This window comes from Asparagus officinalis, chromosome 1 (assembly GCF_001876935.1).
Source record: "Asparagus officinalis chromosome 1, Aspof.V1, whole genome shotgun sequence".
NCBI classification, from domain to species: domain Eukaryota; kingdom Viridiplantae; phylum Streptophyta; class Magnoliopsida; order Asparagales; family Asparagaceae; genus Asparagus; species Asparagus officinalis.
Genome location: NC_033794.1, coordinates 99812847 through 99830637, shown reverse-complemented (window position 1 = coordinate 99830637; position 17791 = coordinate 99812847). Strand labels below are relative to the sequence as shown.

At 34.9% G+C, this 17791-nt stretch overlaps 1 pseudogene; it reads left to right on the top strand.

The window, feature by feature from the left end:
• On the top strand, window positions 1931-9432 carry LOC109828786 (annotated as a pseudogene).

The window sequence follows — 17791 nt, the reverse complement described above, 5'->3', positions numbered from 1 at the left end:
CACCCCCCCCCCCCCCAACACACACACCCCAAAAAAAAAGATAGCCTCTGATGTCCTAATCAGATGAAGAGAAGCTCAAAATCAATAAAGAATAAGATTGATTGAAGTGCAATATAAACCATAAATCCATCAGTTCAATTCAAACATGAGATTACAGATTAATCTTGTAAGTTAAAATACCATAAACCTTTCTAAATAGACAGAAGAGAACATGGCAGACAAAATAGATACGATAAGTACACCGGTTCAATTCAATGTTTATTTTCTCCTTGTTTTACTGCATTCTTTCGCTACCACAAAATAGGTCTACGAGGACAGGTCGTTGAGGACGGTTTAAAGCCGTCCCCTTAGCTATCTAAGGAAATAGTTTTGTGACGTTCTAACCATTACAATAGAGTATAAGACAACGCTTTAAAATAAAACGTTGGGCTTAAATTAGTTTTGTAAATAAATTCTGTAATGGGCTAAAGGGACGGTACCCCAAATCTTCATTTTTGGTTCCAAGCGCCACAATTTCCCCATTAAATTTTCATTTGACCGCTCCATAAATACCCTAAAATCCATTCAAGTCCCTAATTCTTCATTCAGCATCTCCCGATATCCTCCTTCGCCTCTCATCCTCCTCCGCTTGAACTTCCTGCACGCCGACCTCGATGGTGTCAATATCCCTCCGAATCAGCAGCGGCTCATTTTCGCGGGAAAGCAGCTTGAGGATGGCCTAATCTCACTCTTCAATTGATCCATTGAATGCCCTTGAATCTGGCAAGATGCGAGGATCAACGGGAGTTTCGGGCATCTAAGCTTAGATCTAGCACTACAACAAATTGCATTTTTCCCAACGCTTATTCCCGACGCATGGTTAAATACGTCGCTAAAAATTATGTTTTTCCTGACGATTTTAGTTAGCGTCGGCAAAACATATATTTTTCCCCGTGTTTATAATTAGCGTCGCTAAAAGTGTATATTATTTGCGAGGTTTTAAATTAGCGTCGGTAAAAGTATATGGATTTCGCGACGTTTTTCATTTTCGTCGGTAAAAATATATACTTTTAGCGACGTTTTAGAGTTGACATCACTAATAGTGTGCATTTATCGCGACATGTTAAGTTAGTGTCGCTAAAAGTCTCTTTTCCACGATGTTCCTATTTTGCGTCGCTAAAACGTCTACTTTCTGCGACGCCGTTTTAGGGGCTGTTTGGTTGTTGTTGGTAAAGTTGTGTATTTATGACGCAACTTGGAAAGTTGTTGTCCACCTCATCAATTTCACTTTTATACTTTTCTTTGTTTGTTTTTGATTCCATTGGAATCATAAATTGCTTGTTTGTTTTGCAAATGTAACTTTAATTGTTTGTTTGGAAAGTGTAAAAAGTCGTCCCTACTCAAATGATCATATTGGGTTGAATTATTTTTTATTATTTTTTCCTGACTTCAATGTCAGCTTTCTCCTAAAATCATGTCTTTTTTTTATGAAATCACTTTACAAGTCACATCAGCATATGAAATTACTTTACACTATTTTCACAACTACAAACAAACAATTGAAAGTGATGAAAGCTGACATTGGGACCCATTTTTTTACCTTTTTCATCCTTTTACATGGTAAAAACATACAACCAAACAGCCCCTTTTCATCCGCGTCGGAAAAAAACACCCCAACTTTTTAACCTACACGCGGGAAAATTCGCCCCTTTATTTTCGCTAAAAAGAGACAAAAACCCCCAGAACCTCCGCTCTCTCTCTCTCTCTCTCTCTCATCAGAAAACCGGCTCCAAAACCCCGTGCTCACCGCTTCCATCTCATCCCATCCCCAAATTCTAGTCAAATTCCCTCCCAAACCCCTCCCCCTTTTCACCTCCCCCCGCCGCCCAGCCCTCCTTGACCTCACCAAACCCTAACCTTAGATCTCGCCAATCTCGATTTCAATGGCGGCGAGGCGGCGGTGTTCAAGGCGGTGGCGGCGAGGGTCTGTGGGAAAAGAAAGATTAATTTTTTTTATTTATGGTTTGGTGTTTCTTTACAGGTTGTTCTGGAAAGCTGGCGAAGGGGTCTGTGGGAACGATCCGAAGACGGAGGATGGAACCTGCTAACCTATTTTGCACATTTCATTCTTCAATTCATCTCTCAAAAGTTTTTAGAAATTCTAAGTTCTGTTGATGGGTGCTTCTGATTCTTCTTGTTTTATTGTAGAAATTCTAAGCTCGTTGGTTCTTGGGCTTTGGCATCTGAAATGTATGGATTTTTGGTGGAAATGTTGAAATGGGGTTTTTTTTTTGTTAATTTAGAAAACCAAGAATTTGAAGCTGGCATTAATTTTGTAATATTTACGGAGTTTGTACTTTGTAGATTGATACATGTTATGTAATTTCCATTAATCTGATGTGTTTTGTCTTTCGATTTTTCTGTTATTTAATGAATGTATATAGATGACAACGGGAGAGGTAATTCTTTCCTTTGTTTGAGACTAAAGAATTAAAAGACATTGGAATCGAAGAGATATCGATCTGAATTTGGCAATGCCTGTTCCTCTTGCTCCATATCCAACCCCTCCGGCTCCTTTTACTACGTCAAATGGTATATCCTTTCAATCCCTTTATAGTTTTCTAGGAATTCCTATATGATTAGTACCATGAAGAAAGTTTTAAGCAAGATTAAGAGTTGATTTAGTATGCATTATATGTAACTATGTTGGTTTATATTAGTAGGGTTGTGGCCTAGATTAATGCACTATGTAGCATTCAAGTGGATGGAATTTTCATAGTGACCTGATAATTAACTTAGTCATCGTAGATAATTATGAAGTTTGTGTTGTCATGATAATGCTTCCATATAACCTTTCTAATGTTTGTGAAAATGCTTTAATTAAATTATTGATGATAGAAATGTTTTGTCCTGCCAAAGAAAATTTATTTAATCCTGAAAGATTGTACCTTGAGTTGCTAATCTAAAGAGAGAGAAATTTTGTGAGCATGTTTTCACTTACATTTGAAAAGTTATAGCTTGCATACTTTTGTCACAGATTGCAATTTGGTTTAATCTCTGAATTGCGTTTAGAGAGTTGTATTAAGAAAATCATAAATTTGTCATTCTCTTCGTAGATATAATCAGGAATAAATGATATACAATGTTGTCTTCTTTTTATCATTTTCCATCGAAATCAGTTTCTATGATATTCAACTTGATGGCATTTATGTCTGTTACAGTTTTTTTTATCTTTTTGTCAGGCGGTCACAGCCAACTTGTTTGTTCAGGCTGTCAAAACCTTCTCATGTATCCTCTTGGGGGCAACAACAGTATGTTGTGCTGTCTGCAATGTAGTAACTCATGTTCCTCCTCCCGGTATATTTTGTTCATCATTGCATTGGATCGTTCTCATTATAAGTAGTGACACGTGAAGAACAATAATTTTGTGAAAACTCACGTTAATGCTAGCTGTTTTATTAATAGGGACCGAAATGGCTCAGTTGGTTTGTGGAGGCTGCGAAATGGCTCAGTTGGTTTGCGGAGGCTGCCATACTCTTTTGATGTACATACGCGGAGCAACTAGCGTACAATGTTCTTGCTGTCACACTGTCAATTTGGCTCATGAAGATTAGGGGACTGCTATTACCAATGATTTAGTGTCATCCTCTTATGTTGTGTTAATCTTATGTTGTGTCACACTGGCGAATGTTCTTGCGTACAATGTACATACGCTGGCAAATGAACCTGCTAACCTGTTAATATGTGCTATCTACAATTTTAGCTAAGTGTTATAGTTTTTCTTAAAGAAAGAGCTACAATTTGTCCTGATAGTACTTTTTTTTGCCAAGTTTTTTTTGCACACCTTGCATATGAATGTTCTCTTTTATTGTTTATGTGATCACTTTTGTTAGTATCTGCTTTTCTTTCTACCATGTTTTCTATAGCGAGGCTGATTAAATAATTATCATATGCCTTGGATATTGTAAATGCTCATTTGGGTTTCTCTTGTTTGTAGTTCCTAGAGAAGTCATCTATGGCTGTAGTGATTTGATATTTTGCCCAACATAATATTCAGCCTGGTGTTTGTGCATGTATACCATGTATATGGCTCTAAGAGGTAAAGGGCTTCAAAACTTGGTTATAAAATCTTCTTTGATCTGCTAGTTTGTTCTTACCTGAGTTCATTCAGGCTTGTGATGACCCTTGCTTCATGGTCGCACTTTCACATATATTATTTATCCTAGAAAGAACAATTCAAGAAAAAAGAGTTCCTTGTTTCTCTTTGTGAACTCCTCATAGATAAATTTTGATGCCTCAACTCTTTTCGACAGAAAAATCTTTTAATTACATAATCAAATCATGACCCTTGAGGGGGAACCTTCTGCAACTTCTCTTTGCTTGTCAGATAGTTAATAGCCCCATAGTAACATTTTTTCTGTTTGGAAAACCTCTTTTGAGTCTTTTCAATGAATCCACTGATTGAGGATATTCTTTTGGTGTGTTCTTCAATCAATACGAGAATGGCATAAGGAGGAAAGGGGTGAGGGTTGGAACTGCACATAAATAGCAACCATGCTGTATTTGTAAGCTAGCTTGTTACAAGAGTTGATTTGTGCAGGTTTTGGTCGCATTGGGAGGTTGGTCTTGCGCATAACCGTGTATGGGTCTGAACAAGCAGACCAAGACCACCACCGTCGCCATTGTGATTTCTAGTGTCTAATCTATAATCTAGTAGTGCTCTCCTTGGGATTCCTCTTCTGTAAATGCAAGAGATATGAGGTTACAATTCACCTCGCAGGCATGGTATTATTTATTATGATATGCATTACTTTCTAATGCAAGAGATATGAGGTTATCATGGCCCGTGACTATATCAAGGTTAAGGGTTCTAAGATTTGATCAACTGCAGTTTTTCTAATGCTGATATTGGTTATTGAGAATGTGTTTCCCCTGGGATATTTTTGTTATAAGTTTCACGTAACAATGTTAATATGTACAGATGCCAAATTTTAACTACACTGGTAACAAAATAAAAATAAATAGTCTGCAAAATTCAAAAATTACAGATTTAGTGTAATTTTGTAAATTAGCTGATGTCCTTTTCTTTTTCCTTCAGAAAAATATGTCGGCTTAACATCCCTTGTACTCTCCGCAGATCCACACTACTGGCCAGTCTTTGCCATCGCAAGCATATAGACAGGGGATTGAAGATCTTGACAAGGAGCTGTAGTATTTGAAGAAAGCTTTTGAGGTATAGTTACCCCCACCATTTTAGGGTCAACTGCATGATTTGTTTATTTATTTTGCTTTTTTTAACACTCAGCTATAGTAACACCCGTCATCCAATGCTATATCATTGTATTCCTTATCTGTCCAAGTTAACGCTTGCTAGTGGCTTCTCTTCCACCAAATTATAGTTGTAAAATCCACTGTTCAAAGTGGCAATTATGAAATTCGACCTCATGTGGTCACAAGATCTTTCTACTGCAATTTTTAACGACTTTAGCATTCTTTTAGTGTAGAACAACATGAAATTTTAAGAATTCAATCTATATGATATACCATCTGCAGAATGTTCCCTGTAGTTAATCTGTCTTAGGTGAAAATTCATTATTCTTTAGATGTAACTAATGGGTGGACTGGTTGGTTCTGTTAATGAGCACCAACTTTATTATTTCAATATAATACTATGCATAGGCTGATATGCCTTGGCATCTCGGGCTCGTGGATAAGAACATCAAAGCCATCATGTCACTGTACCTGTAGTTGTTTGTTTCCATAAGCTATTCATTTGCATGCTTAACCTAGTCAAAGCACCTCTTGTGAATGTCAATATATTAGAGTTACCTTATTGAACCACATTATTATGACCGAAAAGATTGATAGAATAGAATTCACATCCAAATATGGGTGTGGAGAATGTTGATGTTCAGCAACCAAATAATGTAGTACACTGTAGCTTTTGAAATCAATTCTTCTGAAGTTGTAAATGTGCACGTGTGTCTAGGATTGCCACCATCTCCTTAGCAGAGCTCTTTTTCTCCACACTTTGTTGTTGACCTTGATGCATGGACGTTCTTATGCTTATGCATACAAATCATAGACTCTTAGTGTGGTTTATGCTAACAATCTGAGTTTAAAAGTGTGGTTGTTTTTCCTAATTACTGGGTCTAATCTTGTTAGGGACTAATTTGTAGTGATTGATCAAAAATGTGCATGTGTGTACCATTAAGTTATAATCAACCTGACTTTTGAAACTAAAAGTGGCAGTGTTTATAAATGGTAATCCTGATTTTTAAATTATTACTAAGATGTAATAACATGATATCAAGAGGATGGATGACCTTCCTGAGAGTTGTATTGTAGTAGTTGACTGCAGAAGGGACAATTGCAGCTCTGTCTTAAAGGAACTTCAACAAATATATAGTTAAAACTGTTGTATGCTAATATGAAGACAATCTGGTTTATGATGAAGCATATAAGAAGCTAATTATTCTACAAATGTCATACTTTAAACTATATGCTATCTGATACTTAGTAATATTTATCTAACAAATTGGTATATAAGTTCAGTTAAACCACTTCGGTTTTTCACTAACAAGTTTTTGCGTTCTTTTTCATACCTAGATTAATGTTGCTTTTGTATGCAACTTGCTAATTGTTAAAGTTATGCATCTACGAGCTTAGGGAGCAAAAAGAATTCATACAGTAAACCATGGGAGCTAGTGAAACGCCCTTAGTCCATAGAAATCGTGTAGCTCTGTAGTTTTAGCACTTTCAGACTAACTAAAAAGGGGTGTTCATGCCCTTTTTTTGATTAGCACTGACACTTTCTTCCACTGGTTGTAGGGCATTGTACTTGGGAAATTAAACCAAAAAACCTTTTGGTGCTAAGAAGTGACTCTGTTAAGATTTATTTCAGTGTTAGCCAAGTTCTTGAGGTAATTCGTCATCTTACTTCCTCAGTGATCCATAAGTACTTCTTTGTTTTTGTTGTTGTGTTATTATAATATTGATGGTAGCTAAGCCTCCCATTTTCTCTCTCTCATGCCGGACTACAGTGATGAGCTATGGGGGTCTCCAGGAACCCCTGTTTTTTCACCTGAATGTTGTTTAGGTAACCTAAATCCTTCACTTATCAAATTAAGTTTTTAGAGATCTAATCACATTTATGCATGCCATTTCATAGTTGTTTCTTATTATAAAAATCTCTCGAACAAGCTCTACTTATAATGGTAAAGCTACAGATGCAAGGGTTCTTGGCATTACATTATATTGTATGATACTTGGATCAGGGCAGCCTTCAATGTACTTATTGTATGATACTAAGCATTACATTATATTGTTTAACCATCCTCCAAGGACATCGCATGCAGCACCTCCCTCCTACATATTGTGGAATTTAGCTCTTATGATCTCATGTCATCCTCAGAGAGGAAGGCGTCTGTTGCACTTACAAATACTTTCAAAGCTGCTCACAGGTAATATTGAATATCTCATTTGCATGTAAGTTTCTACTTTCTTGTCTGTCACATCAATCTTCTTTGGTGATGGATATTGCTTTTGTTTGCATATCTTGTGCTAAGTTTAATGAATCAACAGATATGCACCTTGTATACTTCTACTTCGCCATTTTGATGTTCGGGGATTTATCTTCAAATGAAGGTTCAACATTTGATCAAGTCGGCATTATCTCTGAAGTTGTGTCTATTATTAGAGAGTTTACCAAACCATTTTTTGAAGACGAAGAGTCTTATTCAAGACCACCAGCTAATCATGGTCTTGTAAGATGCCCCTACAAAATCTTCGTACATCCATACTTATCTTAGGTAATTGGAATTAGGTGCTGGCACTTTTTTTGGAAAACAATTTAATCCAGAATCTTATGATGACATTTCTTGTGGCTCAGTATCTAGTTGAAGATGAAAGAGTAAGTAGGCATCCTATATTGCTCGTTGCAACTACAGATAGTTCTGAAGGTTTGCAACCATCAGTCAGACGTTGCTTCAGCCATGAAATTGCCATAAGTCCTTTGACAGAGGCTCAACGAGCTGATATGCTATCCTATTCTCTTGAGGGTGTCTCAAAGCTCAAGCATGAGGTGTGTGATTTTTCACTTCCTCATCTTAAGGCTTACAATCCCTATATAGGTAACATGGTTCATGTATGCAGAACATCAGAGACAACTTAATTAAAGATGTTATTGGGCAGACATCCGGATTTATGCCTAGGGATATAAATGGTTTGGTGGCTGATGCTAGTGCTAATTTTGTACATCGAATCCTCAATGACAAAGGTAATAATGGATCCAGAGAGTTTAGTGAGAAAACTATTTCCAAAGTGATGTCAGCTCAGGGTGAGAAAAGTGTAAAATAAACATATCTATAAACTGGGCAATCCACTGGTGTCCAATAACACCATTGGACACGATGTAGATCTGCCATTACATATGAAGTATACATTATAGATCTTGTGACTACCTTTTTTTATTATAGATTGATAATAAAATTGTATAGTAGGTTATGCATTTGTTTTTCTCTACGCATTCTTTCTCTTACCTAATTTTTTTCTAATATGTGATACGTACCAACAGGGTAGGTTCCCAAGTTTCATACTTTTTTATGATGTGTTTTGATCAGTTCATGAACTCAATTCCATTCTCTAGCCTCCCTATAGTTAAGATCAAAGTCAGCACAAAAGATTTCCTTCTCACCAACATTGACAAAATGAGATTTCCTTCTCGCCAACATTGACAAAATGAAGGTCGCTCTATCATTTAATCAACTGTTTGTGGAAATTACAATAAGACGCGTATACGTGTACTGCAATTATCTACTTTACATAGTTTTGGTAATAATTAACTTCTTATGTGACTAACCTTTGATTGCATGTAATGAACTATGTAGGACATTGTTTGAAAGTTTAAAACTGGACGTGATTCGGCCTTGTTATGAAGCTACATTGGGGGTTTATTCACTGGAGGATGTACTCATCGTTGAAGTTCAATGTAGAGGTTGCTCCAACTTTTAACATTTGAATGTTCTCTATATAATGCAGTAGACCAGTTTGACCATTAGTTATGTCTTCCACCGAATTCATTTTATTAGGCTTTTATTTTTTTAGTTTTCTATTTCTCTCGAACTTATTGCCCTTATCATGCAGCCATGTCAGGGCCATCGTCCTCCATTAAAATGCAGTGCTCCTGAGAAGCTGAAAAGCATTTGAGTCCAGACACTGTGATTTAAGAGTTTGTACTGGAGGTGACTTTCTAGCTGAGACTTATGTTCTTTTTTGTTTCAGGCATCGTCCTCCATTAAGACACATAAGACACTTTTTGTTTTAATGAAAGAGGAATTTTAGTCATGTACTTTGGACAAAAGAAAAAACTTGTACTAAAGTCATTGTAATGAACCAATGAATTGTTCCTTATGTTTGGTTGTTTGCTACCAACATCATTTGGAGTTTCATTTATTTGTTTGTGACATGAGCATGTATAAATGATGCGATATAATTATGTACCAAAATTACAAGTGCACAATTGATCAAGTTATAGTATAAAAAGTTATCGATCCCACGAGGAAGGTGATTTTAAGAGATTATTAGAATTGGTTCTTGTGTTTTGTGCGTGATAAAAATAAGATTAAAGAATAAGTGTGATTATGGAGAGAGATATTATGAGTGATTGTTTTGAATATATGCAAGTAGCAATAAATTGAATTTGAGCGAAGAGAAGTAAGAATCAAAGAATAGAATAAAAAACAAGAATAAAAAGAGAAAAACATCAAGAAAACAAACGATGGAGAATTCAATTAAAGATATGAGAGATCTAGAATTAAATCTACTAGCTAATCTCAATTGTAAAATACAAACTATTCTCTTTTCATCGTATTTTAACTTAGATTTATTAAGTATAGACTACCAAATCATTTAAGGAAAGTATAACCTATCAAATTATCATCTAAATCAAAATAAAAATCATAAGAACAACAACAAGATAGTAATCATAGAATTCATAAGTATAACCTATCAAACCATTTAAGGTAAGCATAGATTATCAAATTCTTCTTCTATCAATTAGTTCTCTAGTTGATTATCCTAAACATGATCATTTTAAGTGTAAAAGAATAATTCATACAATATAAAGGAAATTAGACTAGTTTCATACAATTCTAAGATTCCTACAAGAATTAATTTCACATCTTAAGAAATAAAAGCAAGAAGAAAAAGAACTAATTACAAAAAGAAAAAGAAAAGAAAAATCTAAACTATGAACAAAAAAATAAATCTAACTGCAAAGAATTAAAATCTAAACTACAAAATAAATTACAAAAATTAAATGTAAGAAAATAAATTTACTTTATAAATTAAAGGGAAAAAAGAAATAAAAAGACAAGAAATTAAATCTACACTACAAGCATGAATGTAAATATAACTAATGAGCAATAATAAAGAAATTACTAAAAAGAAATAAAAGAGAAAAATAAAAGAAAAGCAAACCTTCAAACTTTTCTTCATCTCCATCATCATCATCCAATAAAGAGAAGAAGATTTAAAGTGGTGAAAAAATTATTTTATTAATTGTAACAAAAGTTATAAATTTGGAAGGCCTTCTCAATTAAGAGTAGCACTCCTTTCCAAATAGAGTTACAAAAGTTTTCTCACTTCTAACCCTTACTCTCTATCCCTATTTATAGTAAACATCAGTGAATGAGAGCCCTTGGATTCAAATCTTATCCAAAACCAACAAATTTTAGCATTTGATCTGTAACAGAATGTCGTAGCTATCGATAAGGGCATCGATAAGCGTATCGATGCGGGTATCGATAGGCGCATCGATAGGCTTATCGATGTGCCCATCGATGTGCTTATCGATGGCTGCTTCTCTCCTTTTTTGACCCGCAACTTCTTCTTGTGTTTGGTTTTTAGGCTTGGGCCTTTGGCATTTTGAGCTTTAATTCTTCTTTTTAGCTTGAGCTTTTGGATAATTTGATAATTGATTTTCCAATGGGCTTCTTTGGTTTATTTCTTTATTAAATCAAGGGCTTTTGATGAGAGATGAGATTTTGGAATTATTCTTCATTAACCTGCATTTAAAGATAAAAACAATTAGTGACATATTTATTCATATAAAATAGATAATTAGGGTATAAAATTATAATAAAATGTGATTATCAAATACCCCCACACCTAAACTTTTGCTAGTCCTCTAGCAAAGAAAATAAAAAGAACTTTCTAACTCACTTTCGCAGGAATCGCGGTTGTATTTAGCGCATACAATAAGCCTTTAAACCCCTAGGTTACCCTAGTGGACGAGTTGTAGTCTCTTGAGGATTTGCAGTAAATATGCCCATAAAATTTGGTTAACTTACCAAGTTAAATAAGTCAGTAAATAACTAATTTTCTTTGATATATTTAGACATTCTAATTGAAGCTAGCTAATAATAAAGAAAACGTTTTTATATATAACTCCAATGTAAATCTCTTAGAAAATATTTTTCATTATTGCAATACACAACCAAGTCAAATCTTAGAGATTTAATTTAAAAGTTTTGAAAAGAACATGCTAACTCTTTGTTTTAAATAACTTTCAAGTCTCTTGATCAAAAATTGTTTTTCAAGACCATATATACAAAATAACAATATATATAAAAAAATGGTTAGTGTTATATATATATATATGTATAATTTTTTTTTCACTCTTTAATTCTTGGTGATTGTTTTCTATTTTAACGGGCTTTCTAAGTGACCAATATATTATATATATGTGTGTGTGTGTGTGTGTGTGTGTGTGTGTAAGTATATATAGTCTGAAAAAAATGTGTAAATCAAGATAACTTGAAAAAAATATTTTCAACTCTAAGCTAAGCATGCAAAAATTTCATTATTTTTAATTAAAAGTCTAAGGTAAGGCTAAGTAAAGTATACTACTTGAAAAATTATTTCTTAAGAAAATTATTTGGAGTTATCATAAAAGGTGAACTTGAGTATATAACTAACTACGAATTAAAAAATTTAAAAACTATCAATTAGATCAATTATTACTTAACTCTATTAATTAGCAAGTGATAATATTTTTATAATTTTTTTAAAGAAAAAGGAAAAAATGACAAAAATGCAACTAAAAAGGTAAAATAAAGGGGAAAAATAACTAATTCCCACCTCCACACCTAAATTTTGCATTGTCCTCAATGCAAATTTGCTGATGCATAAAGTAAAAAAGATAATACTTGAAGAACTTACGTTTGTTCAGTCAACCAAGAACAATGATGATAAAGATCTGCAATTACTGTTAGTATGTGGATGAAGAAATCAAATAAGAGAAAAAAAATTGTAATTATATATTTTTTTCTCATTTATTTGTTATTATTATTTTTTTAAAATTTTATATTTTATTATTATTATTATTATTATTTATATATATATTTTTTATTTTATTTTATTTACAGAATTTTATATTTTATTATTATTATTATTATTATTTATATATATATTTTTTATTTTATTTTATTTACAGATAATGTAGTTCATGAAGAACTAACACCTCCACCTCTCCTACCGTAGAAAATTCTAAAAATAGTTTTAGATGTTGATCATTAATTTTGAAAATATCACCATTTTTAGGATTTTCTATCTCGACAGCCCTATGTGAGAAAACATGTTTTATAATAAATAGACTTGTCCATCTTGATCTCAATTTCCCAGGAAAAAGATACAATTTTGAATTGTACAATAAAACTTTCTGTCCTGGAGAGAAATATTTTCGTAAAATTGATTTGTCATGAAAAATCTTGGTTTTCTCTTTGTAAATTTTTGAGTTTATGTATGCATCATTTCGAATTTCTTCCAACTCGTTTATTTGGAGCAATCTGTTCTTACCTGCCGAGTCTGAGTTAAAATTTAACTGTTTTATCACCCATATTACCCGATGCTCCAACTCTACTAGCAGGTGACAAGTTTCCCAAACACCAGTCTGTATGGTGACATCCCCAAATTGGCCTTGAAAGCTGTTCAGTATGCCCACAGATCATCACATAATTTTACAGACCAATCTTTTCTGTTATGATTAATTGTTTTTTCTATGATTTGTTTGATCTGCCTATTTGTGACCTCTACTTGACCACTGATTTGGGGGTGATAAGGAGTCGACAATTTGTGTGTGATTGAATATTTTCTCATCAAAGCTTCAAAAGAACGGTTACAGAAATGTGTACCGTTGTCACTGATGATCGCTCGGGGTACTCCAAACCGTGCAAAAATGTTCTCTTTCAAAAACTTGACAACGACCTTGTTGTCATTAGTTTTGCAAGCTACCGCCTCAACCCATTTTGACATGTATTCAACGGCTACTAGAATGTAAACATTTCCAAAGGAATTTGGAAATGGTACCATGAAATCGATACCCCACAGATCAAAAAGTTTAACAGATAAGATGGGTTGTAAGGGCATCATATTTCTTCTAGTGACTTTTCCTAAAAGCTGACAACGGTTACAGGTTTTGCAAAACTCGTATGAATCCTTAAAAAGAGTGGGCCAATATAGCCCGCATTGAAGAATTTTTTCAGCTGTTTTTCTTAGGCCAAAGTGACCCCCACATGCTTGCCCATGACAAAAGAATAGAACACTCCTAGTTTCTTTAGTGGGAACACACCTCCTAAAGATCTGATCAGGATAGTATTTGAATAGATATGGATCATCCCAGTAAAAGTATTCTCCTAAAGATCTGATCAGGATAGTATTTGAATAGATATGGATCATCCCAGTAAAAGTATTTTACTTGGGAGAGAAAACGGGATCTATCCTGTTTGGACCAATGAGAAGGGATCTGGTTCATGACTATGGAGTTCACAATGACAGCGAACCATGAGACAGATTGGATTTGTAGGAGTTGTTCATCAGGGAAATGCTCATTGATCAGAACGATTGATGTTGGTGCATTCAGGAGTCGAGAGAGGTGATCTGCTACGGGGTTCTCCGTTCCTCTTCTGTCAAGAATTTGAATGTAAAACTCTTGAAGTAGGAGAATCCATCTAATGAGCCGTGCTTTAGCATCCTTTTTGGTCAAAAGATACTTTAGTGCGACATGATCTGTGAAAACTTTGGTTAAGGAACCGATGAGGTAGGACATGAATTTTTCTAAGGCCAAGACTATAGCTAAAAACTCTTTTTTTGTGACAGTGTAATTTTGCTAGGCATCATTCAGAGTCCTACTGGCATAGTAGATCACATGTGGTTTTTCATCAAACCGTTATCCTAAAACAGCACCAATCGCAGAATCGGATGCATCACACATCAGTTCGAAGGGTAGGGTCCAGTCTGGCGCATGAATGATAGGAGCTGTGGTTAGCTTCCTTTTCAGATATTCAAAAGCTTTGAGGCAGTCGGGAGAGAAGACAAATGATATATCATTGGCTAAGATATTGGTCAAGGGTCTAGCAATTTTGCTAAAATCCTTAATGAAACGTCGGTAAAAACCAGCATGGCCAAGAAATGATCTGACATCTTTGACAGTTTTGGAAGGAGGGAGATTGGAAATGAGATCTACCTTAGCTTTGTCCACTTCGATTCCCCTATTGGAAACTACATGTCCTAAGACAATGCCTTGTTTGACCATGAAATGACATTTCTCCCAATTGAGAGTCAGATTTTTCTCCCTACACCGTTCTAGGACCAGTTTAAGATGATGCAAACATTGGGAAAATGTGTCACCAAAAATGGAAAAGTTATCCATAAAAATTTTGAGGAATCTCTCTACAATGTCAGAAAAAATACTGATCATGTAACGTTGGAATGTGGCTGGCGCGTTACATAGGCCAAAAGGCATGCGTCAGTATGCGAATGTTCCGTACGGGTAAGTGAAAGTGGTTTTCTCTTGATCTTCGGGAGCGATAGGGATTTGATTGTAACCTGAATATCCATCCAGGAAACAGTAGAACTCGTGTCCTGCTAAACGCTCTAACATTTGGTCAATGAATGGAAGAGGGAAGTGGTCTTTCCGAGTGGCTAAGTTGAGTTTTCGGTAGTCAATGCAAACCCGCCATCCAGTTTGGATTCGAGTGGGAATCAACTCATTAGCCTCATTTGGTGTTGAACAATAGTTAGACTAGTCCCTTTGATATCAGCCATGGTCCATCCAATGGCTTCCCTATTCTCTCTTAAAACATCTAAGAGAGCTTCCTTTTGACTGGTAGTTAAGTCAGAAGAAATAATGACTGGTAAAGACTCGTTCTCCCCTAAGTAGGCATACTGTAGATTTTCAGGTAGATGTTTGAGCTCTAACTTAGGAGGTTCCTCCACAGATGGACGAAGCTGGACTCGGGGTTTTATCTCTAAAGGATCTCGTTGCCAGCCAACAGTAGAAACATGATTGACCAGCGGATCTAACTCTAGTTCGTCATCAGAAGACTCCACAAACATTAAGTCAGATGCATTTGAATCTGACTCACACTCTCTCTTATTGCTCACTGGATATTTGTGACGCCCCTGGGTTCACACAAGGCTGCAGTGCAAGGTGAAACCAGAGATGTCAAACCTGCCATGTACCCACACTGTGCATAAGCATGTTTCACCAATCACAGTAATATCCTCTAGTAGAACCAAATAGAAGTGCATGTACAAACAAGCAAAATAAAGGGAATAAATGTAATAGACATGATATAGAAGAGATATCTCATAAATAAAAAGAATCATGTCTTAACTATAATACATCTGATATCTGAATAATGAAAATATTTCAACATGAATCAACTAAAAATCGTACTAAGGTACACTGCCTTTACAATATGAATATGAAAAACTCTAATGTCTAGATAAAACTCAAAACTATAGTGGAGTCTCTACAAGTAAAAATACACGACAACGACTATGCTAGAACTCCGTCACCCTACGGCTTTCCGAAACTCCGAACTACCTGAAAAGTAATTTAAAAGAAAAAAAATAATAACAAGAGCGTCAGAGCACTACAGCAAGATTACCTCCATCCGCCCCTAGGGAAAGGGCTACTAGATGGAGTGAAGGCTCTATCTATTAAGTATAGTCTACCTAGATTCATTTTCCCGTATCTAAGTAGGATTAACATTTAGAAACCTACAACACGAGACGTAGTACGTCGAGCGAAATAATCCAAACAAGAAAACCCTCATGTATATACCATAAGCCTCAAATTGTAGATATCTAAACATTAATACCGAACTAAGAAAAGACAATCTAATGAAACCAATAATTAGAAATCCATAACACAAGACTAGTACGTCGAGCGAAATAATCCAAATAAGGAAACCCTCATGTATATACCATAAGCCTCAAGTTGTGAATCTCTAATCATTGATCCCAACTAAGAAGTAAAAAAAAAAGACAACAAAAGAAATAAGATATCAACACATCGTATTTATAATATCTTCCACTATTACTGAAGAGATAGAATAAAATACAAATACATAATTTTGTATACTTTTAAAAGTAACGTATCTCTATCATATAGTTCAATGATAGGTCGTATTCATAATCGGTATCTACCATACTTAGACTATCAAGTAATTGTCTCAGTACAACGGACTACCCTATAGGTATCCTGAACTGTGTATACGGCTCATTAGTCTCATCGCGATCTCAGTGCATAACATGAGTGGTATCCTGAACTGTGTATACGGCTCATTAGTCTCATCGCGATCTCAGTGCATAACATGAGTGCGGGACGAAATACCAAATAGGCATCCTAAAAACATGAAAACACATATTCAACATCATATTAATCATTTACACTAGTTATTTAACTATGGGGATAGGTTTGGATGAAGATAATCTTGCATTAATCTCATGTGCAAGCCTCTGAAATAAACAGCAAGCAATTCATGAGCACAAACCACCCGTTCTCCCTCGTCACACGTCGATGATCTCGCCCTTTTGTCGATATTTGCTTCACAAAGCTTTTAAAACTCATAAGAATAAGATCTAGGTTTTTTGAGGGGAGAGGGTGGCTGCTAGGGTTCATAGATATGATAAAAGAAGGGAATTTTTATGAAAAACATATGTATTTATAGAGACAAACCCGAAACAAACCTGTTTGACCCGAACCAGGAAACCTAGTCTGACTAGGAAAACAACCTTCGGTATTTTGATAATAACTTTCGCGTCCGACCTCAGAATGAGGTGATATAAGATTTGTTGGAAAGACCGTGAAAATACCTACAACTTTGGTATTTTGAGTTTTTCCAGATTCTTAGTGCATAGTTGTGTAAAATGTATAAACTCTTAACTAGTTATTTTTTCCAGATTTTTTCTCGCGCATGTTTTATGCATTTGCACTCATATATTCATATATATATATATGTATCGGATTGATCCCAAATCAATTCCTATAATACTCAAATATCAATAAACGTTATTTATCATAATATAACATGTTTATTATTATATCTCACAATATTCAGTATTACGGGGTTTTACATTCTTCCCCCCTTAAAAAAATTTCGTCCCCGAAATTCTGCATTCGTATCTTGGAGATTAATATTGCTAGAAAAGAACGTTGAGAGAATAATCCAGACAAAAAAACCCTCACATACACATCTCGTATCATTAGTCTCAAGGTATGATCATAGCAATATCTACATTTAACAATCTAAGATGCCAATATTTCCACTTAACCCCTAACTAAACAGAACTAGTACGTCGGGCGAAAAATCCAAACGAGGAACCCCCCATATATATACCATGTGTTCCGAATGATTAGAAGTTAAGTGTCAATACCTCCATTCTAGTGTTAAATGTAAATATAACCATACAAATAATCACATATATAAATCAATCCACCTTCTCAATAGGTGCAGGTAGTCGT